Raw genomic sequence first — 14,032 nt, 5'->3', positions numbered from 1 at the left:
ACAGGCTCCCTTCTTATACCATTCGCCCCACAGCAGTGCTTTTCCACTCACTATTCATTGGTCATAACAACTTCGCCCGGCAACAGCAAACCCCCAGCAACTTCCATGCCTTATAACGGCTGGAGAACAAGCAACCCGAGACAGCAAGGCGTCTCCTGAATCACCCTTCTTTGTTCCCTCTAAACTCTTTACATGGTCTCATCGTTAAGAGTCCGACGTTATCACCAACCATGGGGCTTGTCGACCCCCATGGCCACACTCCCACAAGTAGTGCTCCTACTGATGCATGTCACCAGCTATACGACAGATCTGAATTAGACCTTTAATTTTTATTAGCCAGGTGATTAAATACAAAACGATTTTCTGGGAGTGACAGCAGATGCCCAAGACACCTTTACCAAAACCTAGGTGAAAAATGCACTTGCACTTCAAATGGCACCTCACACTAGGTGGCATTCACAAAAACATGTAACTGTACAGTGTTCAAACTGGTGGGGCAACTCTTTAATAAACCACGTGCAAAAAGGTCTTTTGTGAAGAGATGCTGTACCTAGGCATATTCTTCTTATTACCTAAACCTAGAGTCAACCGAAAGAGAAACCCCTCCTTGCCAACTGTGCCAGCGTGCTGCACTGCATGAACAGGAAGGGTACTTTAATTCTGAACTGGGAACTGGAGTACTTACTCAAATGGTCATTTTCCAAACTGCAAAACTATGTTCTTGTTCCCTTTGCAGTGTGTTCCTAACTGCACCCTTTGCGCTGCACAGTTTCAAAGGATTGTGCCTTCACTATATACAAACACACAGCACCTTGCTTTCTGAAATTGGTCTCCCCACCCTGGTTTAAGCAGCCACGATTTATCCCCCATATATCTATTTCAATAACTTTCCAGCAGCTGACAGCTTGGACCAGGCTTCACATCAGCCTTCAGGGCAGCTGGGGAGAAAAGGGCCAATGTTTCCAAACTACAGATGGATGTGCTTGCCATGGAGGTTACAGTTTACATTCATACCACTTCACTCTAGATACCTGTGGTGATTTGCATGCACTTTGGGTTTCATTCCTGTGTGTGATGAAGCCATCGGGAGTTCTGCTACCAACTTGACAACAAGCACTGTATATTTAATTGCTAAATATCCCTCCTGTTGTGGAGAATGAAAGCATTCTGCTGATGAAGAAGATCCTTTTACTAAAGGAAATAAATGTAAAGTATTGCAATACCATGTAAAATAATCAATAGAGACATAATATAGACCAGGCTTTGAAAGGCAAATGTTAAGAGTGCTTTTGCAATCTGATCTGCAGTCACTGGAGCCGAAAGGCTACCGAGGTGTCTCATGTGAGGGCAGGGAGCCTGAATCCTTGTTAAACCTCTCAGATTGGAAGGGCAGGCAGCCAGTCCTTCTTGCTGCCAGAGCTGTAGGTGTTTTCTCTCCGTAGGGAGGACATATTCTCCCACATCAGGAGAAATCTGATCGTGTCATTGAAGAGTAATAGAAAAAAATTCCACCCTATGTTTCACAACATACTCTAGTGAAGGCTAACATCATGTGAATTTTGGTATCGATAAGACAATCAGCACTGAGCCTGGACAGTCCTGGTATCATGAAAACCATCTGCTGAGGGCTTCGCAGATGCTGTTCCAAAACCCTCGTCAGCTTCCCACTGCCCTGCCTTGTGACAGCAGTCCTTTGGGAAAACTTCTGCTGCACTTAAGTGAAACTTGACTTGCACATTACTTGTTCAGACAAGCTATGAGTACATATGACTCATCATTTCCCTACTTTGTTTTGCCTGTTAAGCAGCCATCAGCATTTACATCACAATTGATCATAAAAGAGCAAAAACGATGTAGCAGTTCCAGCCTCACCCCTTGTGAGTTACTACAGGAAATTTGCAGTCCTCCCCCAAACTCTCCACCTTAATGTCCCCACTTTGAATATTCAATGGAGAAAATATTCTCAGAGCTCTACGTTTCTTGCCTGTGACTTTTTCTCTGCTCAATGATATCCTTTCGCTTCCCACTACTTATTCTCACAGCTTTGGGGGGAACAACGAACATGATGATCTGTTGTGAAATACAGACTAGCAGGAAAAAAAAGAAGGAAAAAAAAGAAAAGAAAAAAAAAAGAAACTTAAGCAGCATGATCAGAAACCTCAATGCATAGGCACAAAGGTTCTTTTTTGCACCTTGGGGTTGGCCCAACCTCTACATCGCTCTGTAGCCATGTAGCACTGTGATGGCACAGCAAAATGCTGCATCCCAACAGCTTTAGCAGTTTACCTAGGTTACCTTTGTAATCCTAGGTGCATTTCACCTTGTTTTTGTCCTGTCTGCTAGAACCACCCTGCACTGTGAACTGCAAGCCACAGCACAAAAGACTGCAATAAGGCTGAAATATGCAGACTGCTTACTGTAGTTGTGACTTGGTACTGGAGCTGGCCCTGAAGAATGCCCTGCCTACCCTAGTAAGTACAGACGGCTATGCTCCCTTCTTTTGGAGAAAAAGTTTCGTTAGCAAACACAATTTGAAATGATATGAGGTAGGGTATGGGAGTGAGATTTGTGACCGCAGCCACAAGGAACCCAGCAGGCACTTCATGCTGTGTAGTACAAATGGTCTGACTGCAGCAAGCTTTGCAAGAATTGTGGCTCACTTCTTTGTCTCCTTATGTTTTCCAATACGTTTTTAAATATGTTATGATAGTTCATAGGTTTGGTTTTGTTTTGCTTTGTCTCATCTCTCTCTTTTAGGGGAAAAAAGGCACGTTCATGCTTTACAATCCCAAGGGCTCAAAGCACATTTTTCTTTTGAAGTTTCGCTTTAGAGAAGACCTTATGTTAGGAAGACTACAGGTACTGGGATTTTAAGGCACATAATATACAGGACTTGAGCGCTACATAGCCTGGGCACATGTGCCTCAGCTTCTTCCTGTCCCATGGTACCTGCACATTAGCAATAGCTGGATGGAGAAATACATGCACAACTGCACCCATGCAATTGGAACATTGCACTTGATTTTTCTGAAAGCACCCACTTTGTCAAGGAACCCAGGAGAAGCAGACAAAGTGGAAGCATCTTGCAATAAGCAGCAGCTGGGGAGGGAAGGAGAAATTCCAATCACGAATGAGAAAGCCCAGCAGCAGCTTCACTTTCTGATGACGGCAAGTTCCTCTTAAGGAACTTCTTTCTCCTTGTGTGGGGAAAGCACAAGAGAAAGATTAGAAGGGGCAGAAGGTATCAAACCTGGAAGAAGATGAATAGATGTCATGGAAAGTGATGATGTTTGCAAAGTGTGTGGTTTTATTAATGATGTTAACTGAAGCCAGGTATGAAGCAGGATTTAGGCACAGTACCAGCCCTGCTTACGCTATGGATTGTGTTGTAGTCCATGTCAATTTTAGAACTATGACTTAGCAAACTTCGCTTGATGGCTACCTAGTTTTGGAGGCACCTCTCTCAGTAGGCTCCTAGGTCTGTCCATGTCCACCTCCTCCTGCCTTCCGCCCTGGCCATGATCAAGCACTTCTCACTCCAAGCATGGTATCCCCTCAGAGTACTGACCGCCATCTCATGCTTGTGCTACAGCAAAACTTAAGGTTCACTGAACCTTAAGAGAGGTGCAAATGAACTTTTAAGAGCCTAATCTTGACTTTGGTGAGCAGCAGAATACTGGTGACCTTGTGGTTCTGCTGATGTGCTAATGTAATTGTTTTCCTAATTACACAAAAACAGTTAATTACATAAGCAAATGAGGCAATTAACTCATTTTCCATCACAAATTATCATTGGATCAACTGGGTATCTTTTAGATAAAAACCACATAAAAAAAAGGGGAAAAAAAAGATGTTTTTGCTTGGGGAACATTTTAATATTCCATCCCTGGTTTTGCTTCCTTTTTCTTTTTCTGAACAGCAGAAATTCAGCGTTTTCTTTTGCTTTAAATAATCCTTCTCGCTGTTGGGACAACTCCCTTATAAGGCCAATTTTTGCTCAGTGGGAATGTTGACTGCATTTATAAACACCCACTTCCTAGGTTTTATAATAGTAACAGCAACATAACCTGAACTATAGTTTCAGCAACATGCAGCAAACGCATTCAGACTAAGGCTAGCTGACCAGCTTTTTTGGAGTCTTGAGAGGTGTTGGCTACGCCACTATGGTTCTATTTTCTCTGCTCACAAAGTCACATCCTTGAAAACCTCCTTTCTTACTCCACGTTTCTTTGAAGGCAGAAGTGGGCACTTCTTCCAGTTCCAAGACTGACAGTGAGAGCACTTTGGATGGTGCAGCAAACACTGAAGCAGGAAAATGCCCCCTCCTTTAAAACCTTGGAATTTTAGGTGGGTGCAAACTGTGATCATGGAGTTCTGAGTTTCCAAGTACTACAGCAAACAGCGGATTTCACCGTATGCATTATCTTGCTCAGAATAACCCCTGTAACTCCAGGGAAGGTTGCAAAATAAACTAACAAACATCAAAAAACCCTAACAACTGCCTTCCCTAGTGTTACTTATTGTAATCAGGTTAATTAGCTTGGTACATTGGAAAAAGATCTGATGTAATAGAATAAGAATTTCTACTTCAGAACTACACACTGTGGTCAAAAAAACAAAAACCTCCAAAAGGATCAGACATATGAAGTGCAACCTCCAGGAAGTACCGCTGACTTCTAGATGTATCCTGCACTAACACGCCACCAGCACTGAGCCAGGGAACAACACTGGTGTCTGACCCTTAATAGCCTCACTGCTAACTGCAGATACCTCCACCTTTCCAGCCATGCAGGTTTGAAATTGCTACCTTCTATTTAAGCTACTGCCCATGTGTTTGTGCCACCTCAGTATTTTGCATCGCGCCTACCCTTCGCCTAGAGCAGGATGTGTAACTTCAGTGCAGCACCAGCCAAACAGATCCTAAGGGCCTGATGCTGAACTTGTTCAGGTGGTCATAAATTAGGAACGACTCCACAGCTGGTGGTGACACAGAAATGCACAAGCCTGGACTTGGGTTCCTCATACCTATTGCATTGTTTCTAAGAAGACGGCCAGGGGGCTAAAAGCAAAATGATCCGCTCCCACTCTCCTGAGGAAAAAAAAAAAAAAAAAAGTCAAAACAAAACCCCAACACAAGGAAACACATCAAAAATGTGTAGAGATGGTGGTGATGGGGAAATTCTTGCTGAAAACAAAACATTTCTGTGCCAAATGAGTTGTCATGGATTTACTATAACATTCCCACAAAGAGAAACAGAATTTTCTTTATTGTGAAATCTTAGTTGTGAGCCTTGCTGCTCCTGGGAAAAGTCATATGTCAGAATAGAACAGTGTTTCCAAATATGACTAGTCTGAGCAGATAAACAATGAATGTCAACACAGCATTCAAGGAAGTCTGTATCTGTGGTTAAATCCCTTTCTGAGGGACCTTATATTCTTGTTCTAGTAGTACTGCGTATCATGAATACCTGTATAGGTGCTTGCTTTTGTACAACAGACCCCATTAAACTGGGGTCACAGTAATCTGCAGTCAAGGTATCAGCTGCATACGAGAACATCCTGCAGAACCATCTGCTATGTTCAAAGCTTTCTTTATATCAATTTTTTTCAACACTGTAGTGCACAAGGAACTTGCAAAATAATTATTCTCGTTCATTTAGTTCTTTTAATTGACTCCAAACCTGACGAATTTTCAGGTTCAATCTCTTGTACCTCCCAGATGTCGAGGGACGGGCATACTCCCACTTCACTACTCCCTGCCCAGTACAATCAAAGTTCGGAGGACCATGTGGAAGCAGAAGAAAGGTCCCAGTCCTAAGCACTTTATTTTTAAATACTGGGACCAAGCTCACCTGGTCACCCTACAGAGGTAAAAACAAAATGTGCTATGAGGAGGAGGGGAGTCACTGAGAGCAAAATGCCATTGCAACTATCCTGCTCCTATGGCTTCTAGAGCCAACAACTCTTTAACACAACATTCCTGGCAGTCCTGGGGAGCAGGTTTTCTGCCTCAAGCCAACCTCTGTTTCAGTCACGTGTGCTTTGACCACCAAACCACAGTTATGTTTTTACTCTTTGGATATATGAACTTATATTTCTTTGAGACAGAGCAACACCACTTTAATAAAGGAAAGCATCCTGCTGCTACTAAGCAGTATAAAACAGGGGTCAGGGCAATCTGCAGGTAATGCAAAAAGGAAACTGAATTTGGGTCTCCCACTTCCTTGAGTTGTACTCAAATTCATATAGGCAGTAGCATTAAGGTACTGTTCTATTCAGTATCCAAAGCTTTCCAAAACTCAGATCCTTTCCTTGTCCTCCTCCCAACTTCTTTTTATTATAAACAACAAACTCACTTTCACTTCTCTACATATTTTGTCAAAGTGCCTTCCTTCCCTCAGGGCTGAGAAGCCACTGAAGAGACCCAGCATTTTGTATACTTCCATTCAAACCTGATTTTCACATGGGGACAAGGAAAAGGCTAGCCCTTCATTTCACTATGCCTCAATTCCCCAGCCACAAAAGAGGGATGTTACAAAGCAGATGAAGATACCACACACTTAGAACACATATTCTAGACAGCAACTTTCTTTTGTGGTCCCACAACACAGCAGAAGCTTGGATCCAAGAGAGCACATTAAATCACGCTGTCCTTGTTAGGAGAGAACTGAAGGGAGTTTGGCCACTGGGAAGGTTTTGTTTTTTGTAACACTATTAAACACAAAGAAACCCAGAAGCTTGGCAGCCTATCCCACCATGTAAATCCATGTCTTTCTACATTACTAGGAAGTTCACTTGAGGTTAAAATCCTCTATGAAAATTTGGCTTATGAAATAACTTTTAATCACTACCCAAAGTCCTTTTTTCATCCTTACCCACTGTAGGTGATAAAAAAAAAAAAAGGGGGGGGATACTATCAGCCTTTGAGAAAGGCAAAAAAAGTTTCAGGGCAGACTGCTTGCATGACCAGTAGGTTATACAGTGCATGACTGACGCCTTTTATTGTTCAGGGAACTCCAGAGACTTCCATGTTGCTGTCACATACAGCAACCACCCTAGGATTTTAGTTTTATTTTTTCTTACTGTGTCAAGTAAGCTGCAGGCTGTTAACCAAGCGTAATTGAATATCCATGCTAGTTTGGTTTAACAACTTAACATGCTTTAGCATAAAAGCCAATAGCTCCATTTACTAAGAAAGAAAACTCTAAAGACAGCCCAAAATGTATGATACAGAACTAGCATAAGCTACGCTGATAGCTGAGAACAGCTAAATATCTATCAGTAGAAAAAGTTAACGCCTCTCAGGAAGCTGTCAGACCCAGGTTTAACTGGCAGAAAGGATTGAGAAACTTCAGCAAAGTGCACAGATAGGCTATTCAACAACCCGTGTAACTTTCTTTCACACCTCTCTCTCAGTATACATATGTATAGGAAAGTAAATAGAGGGAGACATCAGAAATAGTTGTCACAACTCCTAATCCTACAGTCAATGAATCAGCTTTGCAGTAACCATGACAAACACCACCACTGTGCTTTGCAGTAGTTGCCTAGGCTTACCAAAGTAGACAAAAGGCAGTGGTGGGGTCTGTTTACTTTTACATTCTTTTTTTTTTGCTTGTTGAAAGGCTGCAGCTACAGAGCTGAGGTATTCTTGACTGTGCTGCTGTGGTTTTCATGTCTTTTACGTGGACATTTTGGAAAGAATGCAATCATGCAGTTATCTCAGTGCTCTATGCAAGCCTACAAGACAGACTTCTTTATGCTTCTATCAGCCAAGTGATCTTCATGGAACAGAGAAGATACACTCAAGGAAAGTAACAGCAACTCCTGGTCTCAGCAGAGATGTCATCCAGTTCAACTTCTGATACTGTTCCAAAAATAGGTACAGCTCATCTGTCTATTCTATATGAACAACTAGGGAACAAGTATAGGTGTACCAAGGAAGGAAAATACCCAAACTGCCTCATATAGCAAACACATCAAGCTGAACAGTATATTGAATTTCCTGAGATGTGTAAAGGAAGGAATAGATCCCTTTTACCATAGAAAGGATCTAAAGAAATTGAAAGTTTCTCGTAACTACTCTTCATCAACCTGTTCCCGTGCATCTCCCCACTCCCTATAAGCCTCAGCATCTATGCCCATTCAGGCACTGGTTGGCCAGCCCTGGGGCACAGGAAAACTACCCTACCTAGTCATTCAGCCCACCTCTCTACATTCTAAACAAATCAAAGCTTTAAAAAGAGGCATCACCATGATGAAAAAAATGTTATAGGTGAGTCCCTTGCAATTTACTTCTCTTTCCAGAATTAGTGTTTAAGTGTTTCAGAAGATGCTGCTTTCTTGTAGCTAAAAAAGAGAGATTCACCACATTAGTGATTCTGCAAATGCCTTCAGATGGGAGAATTAACACCTACTGCAGGCAACATGATTGACTTGAATTACAGCACCACTACCTTTCAGGAGCTTGACAGACACTAATTTTGGAAAGGTGTTTTGCATGGAAGAGTGGCATTCAAAGTAAATGGAAGATTTAGTGTGTGCGGGTGTTACTTAGCAACCTACAGAACAAAACTTTAGGAGTAGCTAGAAAAAATACTAACTTAAAAGGATAAAGTTGTTTAATAGACAGGAGCAGCAACAATGCTGCAGAGCCTTTTGAAATGAAACTCACCTACTCTATGCATGGACAGCAAACATCATACTAGCCATGCGACTGTGTGCCACTTTCTTAAACTTAAGAGCAGTTTTCTCATCTTCCTTCAGCTTCCACTAGAGTACATATATTGTTAAGACAATACGCCTGGTGAGGAATCCCAGTGATACCTACGTCACTGGAAAAGTACTTCCTCAGGCTGAAGGAAAGAAAAGGTGGCTGCTAGAGGGTTTCTAAGAGATTGCTCTACAACTCTGTGCCTTCCTATTTTCATAAACGTAAAATCCCCATTTTCATAAATGACTTGAATGTGGGACTAGAAGGTACTTTGCGTAAGTTTGCAGATGATGCTAAATTGAGGGGAGTTGTTGACTCCATCAAGGAGTGAGAGGCCTTGCAGAGAAATCTTGACAAATTAAGAGAGCTGGACAGTCACCAACCACATGAGGTTTAACAAGAGCAAGTGCCAGATTCTGCACCTGGGGAGGGACAATCACAGCTGTATGTACAGACTGTGGGAAGAGAGGAGAGCAGCCCCACAGAAAGGGAGCTGGGGGTTCTGGTCAATTGCACAATTTCATACCAAGTTTTTTCTAAATAAGAAAACTATACTTTGATTTTGTTACTGCAGTAAAAGCTTAATCAGTCTTTTTTTTTTTTTAAGAACCTTACAGAATATATTTGTCACTACCATGTATTAGTATGGCACCACATGCTTTTAAGTGGATCAAGGTCATACTAGATGCGTCCTTTGAATCTTGATTTGCACAGAAAGAATATGCATAGCTAAGAAAATAGTTCTTCAAGAGTTTAAAGGTATTCTTCACAGAACAGAGAAATAGTAAGCAGTGAGGCTTTCCTAGTAGTTATCTAGAGCTAGAAAGTAAAAGTATTGTTCTTCCTAGTATCAAGATTTAAACAGATATGAAGTGAAGACAGGAAGAAATATCAGAGTAGGAAGGTACTACATGAACTGAGAGGCAGCAGAAAATACAAGGTGAAAGTACTGCAAATTTCTGACTTACTTTTCCAGCAAACATATCCAACTGGCACTTAATTCGTATCTGCTTAGTGAATTGTACAGGAAAAAAAGTCAACCCTGAATTCTAAACTCTAAGCTCTGCCTTTTGGAGTACAGCTGAGTAATCCAGTAATTATCACCATTTGCTGCCCTGACCTGGCTTCAGAGATGGACAGCTCTAGACTCATCTCATAGTCTCCCCCCAGAAACAGAGCACATGCTAGTCAGTCTACACCTGTGGTGACTACAGGCCTTGCACTTGTGAACATCACAGTGCAAGAGCATCATACAAATATGGCCAACATTACCATTGGAAGTGAAAGCTCAAAGAAAATAGAAACTCAAACCAAATGCCTGAGAAGTGGTATGTCACAGGACCTGGTTTCTTCCATTGAAGTTAAAAGAACCTCAAGCTGCTGTGAGAAGTTTTATCAGGAGTAGTAATGGTACCCTCATATGGAGAGAGGGAGGGATAAGCATTCATGCCAGTTCCACCAGATTCCATGTAGAATAGAAGGAGGAACAAAGAACTATAATAAATAAACAGCATGGTAAAATGAGTAACCATAAAATGGTTAACCATTTTTACATGCTTCCATTAGCTATAATGGACACTGAAAATAACTAAAGAGCCTCAGAATAAGGTAGCAGTTTTTCTTTGTTTTAAAAGGTGCCTGTATATAAAAGCAAGTAGCATGACAGAAAAATAAAGAGGAACCAGAAGTACCTGCCCACAAAGGGGATTTCAACATTTTAAGTTTAACTGAAACGCAGTGGGGAAGTGAAACTGAATAGGAGAGGGGGCTTGATGTTGAGCATTACAGTGATCTGTGTTTGAATTGCTATACAGTGCTTTCTGTATGGTCAGTTAGGGCAGAATTACCTTATTCTGACATGAATCCTGAAAAGCTGAGTTGAACAACAATAAGCACAGAAACAAAGCAACACAATGAAAACTGCTGATATGTTAACCCTATTGAAGCTAAAGGAGCCACAGAAACATTGCAGAGAGGAATATATTATTGCCAATTTTATGAATATTGTGCATATGCTTGTCAAGATTTAGGAGGCTATATGGAGTGAAAATCAAGTAACAGCACTGGGAAAGTACAATTAGAAAGTACAGTAAAAAACACAAACACCACAGATCTAAGTTCTCACCAATTTTACAGCGTCAGAGACCTAGATGCTAACAGATTGGCACTGAAGAAAACATGTAAAGTAGAGGACAAACACCTGTTCAATCTTGACAAGCAGTTTTCAGAGGTATATAGACAATCCAGTTGTTTCAATGGGGAATGATTATTTGCCCAAAATAAAGTCTGTTGACAAACGTCTGTACATTTTTATTTAAAACAGAAACGCAAAAGGTGAATATTTATTGAGCAAAGTTAGGCTGATAAAATATTCAGGGACCATCTACATTAGATTTAGCTACTAACAGCTTTATGTTCCCTAGGTCCTATAAGACTCAGTAGAAACCTAGTTTAATACAGTGAATAGAAAGACACAGTTCTTTCCACCATCATTTTTATTTGTTTTTAACAAAAAACAATTTTAAATATAAGCACTCACTTCGCAACCCTTCTGCCTCTTGAAGTATTACTATTCAAATAAGAAAAACTAATTGTCTGCTGATCTTTAACAACCTATCAGTAATTCAGATAGATGGCCTTAATTTTAACCAAATCATACATTTCTTCACTGCTTGAGTGGCCTTTATAACACTTCCAATGTCCATAGTCAAAGTGACATCAAGCCTGCCACTGAGGGGTTAGCAGTACAGCCATATGCTGTACAAGCTTCCACATTTGCTACTGTGACTGCAGTCCAGGTATGACAGGCCCAATCTTCTCAAATTGAAGCTGCCTGTTTTGTCACTGCACAGCTGGATACAGTACACAAGTGAATCATCCTAGTTTTGGTGCAGCTCAAGAATCAAGAGATCCAGCTGGTATCAACAGTCAAGACTTCTGTTAATTGTCCCCAGTTATTTCTAGGCACTTTTTGTATAAGCGATGCTACAGTGTGCATAAGCCATGCTACCTGTAATGTTCATTTGAAAAAACAGACATATGAAGAGCTCCCCACTACTTCCTTCTCCAACAAGGATTCCCTAAATGTACAGCACACATATATATAATGCTCTCTGAAGTGAAAAAAAGTGAAGTACCACCAAGGCAAACTAATAGTTATGCATGCAGCATGCATTAGTTTTCACTTGAGAGCCACCCAAGTTCGAGTGTCTACAACACTTCAGTCCCCTGGAATCTTCTTCCTAACTAGCTTCAGACCCACCCTAGCTACTAGCTCTAGCTGACACCAGCTGGATCCCTTGAGCTGGAACAAGAAGTTAGGCAGCCACTGGACTTCAATTGCATTATTTTCCTCATACAAGATTAACAGAGACAACTTGACCAAAAGAAACACAAAACGTAGATAACCCTCCACTTTGTATTTCCAGGCAGCTGGAAACCCAGCAGACAATGTAGCTGTTGCTTAACAAACACAGAAATCTACATTGTATGCCAGGTTCATGCCCCAAACCTGGACAGTCTTCCCATACAAATGATAAACAGCAGCTGTGCACACCACAGTTCACAGTACATTTCTTCCCCTAATATGTAGTCACGCAATCAGCCAAGATGCCTTTTTCAACACTTGTCCTTTGGTTAGGGTAGGTTAAAGATTCTTCATTCAGAAAAGTGAAGTCCAAATTGTCTTTTAAAAAAAGCTCAAATTTGCAAGTATCAATCAGTTCGACTACTACAAGCCCCAAGAATAGGCTATGGAAAACATTGCTGCTTCCCAATACACAATATCCAGGTATTTAATCTGCTTCCCACTGTGAGGTAGATCCATGAGATATCCAATCCTTTACTTGGGGCCACACCTCAGATGTTAACTTGTTAGCACTGTGAACTTGCTCTGCACCTAGGAGAGATGATAAAAATCCAACAAAAAGTCTAGATAGAAGATAGGAGATGTCATCAGAGACCCAGTAGCCAGATGTAGCTGCTGATTGTAAAGACAGAATCTACACTGACTACTGAGCGATTGATGAGCAGCTACAAGTTCTGGGCTGACCGATCCACAGCGTTAGTCCAACATGACCTGCAGAAACAATTAGAAAAAAAATCAGTGTAAGAAACATTTCTGTAGATAAGCCTTCTTATAGAGAGAATTTTCTACAGTTAATGTTCTACAAGAAATCTGTGTATAGTAAACAGAAAAGTGCCTTGCCAGGACAGAATCACTTCAGGTATGCAGTCATTAGCTTTTATAATTAACAAGCATTCACAGGGTGTTCCTGCAACTTTAATCTGAAATAACCTGTTTTCATCTTCATGTATTAGCAAAGAGCCAAAAGCAGATAAGAAACGCACACAAATTTGAAGTAGACTAATAGTAGAACCAAAGTCACCTCAAGTCCCTCCTTAATCCTCAATGTAGTACAAGAAGCTGTGAATTTAAAAAACAAAACAGACAAAAAAACCATAGGCTGTTCTCACCCCGTCAGGAAGGGCATTAGGTAAATCAAAAAGTGTGAAGGCACAGAGGTAATCCTGAAATGGTGAAACATATCCCACATTGCATTAAGGAAAGTACAATTCCTACATAATTTAGCAGAGAAGGGGAGCTACTTAGAGTTAACTCTATTAGAGATCAGGGTTTTGAGTCTTGAGTCTGTGCATAAAAACTCCTGAACATACAGATTTTAAATCCTTTGTCTCTGGTGTCAACTGAAAGAATCCCAGCTCTTTTCAGAGCTGAACCTGTTATATTGTAGTGTAGCACATCTGAGAACAGTCTGAATAGGTGCATGTCTAACTTGACCTTCCAGTGGTGACTAAAATATACTTTACTCAAAGAACTCAAGAAATCAAGTGCTAAGATTTTACATGGCAAGGTCAATATCAATAAAAACAACCAAAAATGGTCAAGTTAGAAAAGCTCATTAAATATTTAATTAAAACATTTGGTAACTAGTTAGACTTTCAACTTTAATGACAGTATTTTAACAGTCACTGGCCCTCTAAACGTTTTTGCCGCCTTTTTTTAAATGCGGAATCATAACTGACTGCAGGAGTCTATCTACACATTTTTAATCATTTAATCGCTTACAACAGTTTTACCATTAATGTTTGACCAGATTGTAGCCACAGTATCAGTGGTTATGGACTGGTCTATTGAAAAGCAATTAACTGGAACAGCTTGCTATCAAGTACTTCTTTCTGGAAAGGAGCGGTCGCTGTTACATTCCCACCGTAAAAGCAGCACAGGAGATGCATGCACATCTTGCTGAACTTCTCCACAATGCATTTTCACAAACAGCATTTATTAAGCATGAATCA

General features: G+C 40.9%; 1 protein-coding gene across 1 annotated transcript in view; it reads right to left on the bottom strand.

Annotated features, from left to right (window-relative positions):
- Positions 1-11,193: 11,193 nt before the first annotated feature.
- Positions 11,194-14,032, bottom strand: part of LOC310892979 (uncharacterized protein) — a 77,368-nt gene continuing 74,529 nt past the window's right edge. The window contains exon 8 of the mRNA XM_083821336.1: positions 11,194-12,791. The gene's annotated coding sequence lies outside the window, so the exon portion shown is untranslated. The remainder of the gene's footprint in view (positions 12,792-14,032) is intronic.

The sequence above is a fragment of the Anser anser genome, assembly GCF_964211835.1.
Source record: "Anser anser genome assembly, chromosome: 1".
In the NCBI taxonomy this organism is placed as follows: Eukaryota; Metazoa; Chordata; class Aves; order Anseriformes; family Anatidae; genus Anser; species Anser anser.
Note: the sequence above shows the minus strand (reverse complement) of the source record. Positions and strands in the feature narration are given on the sequence as shown.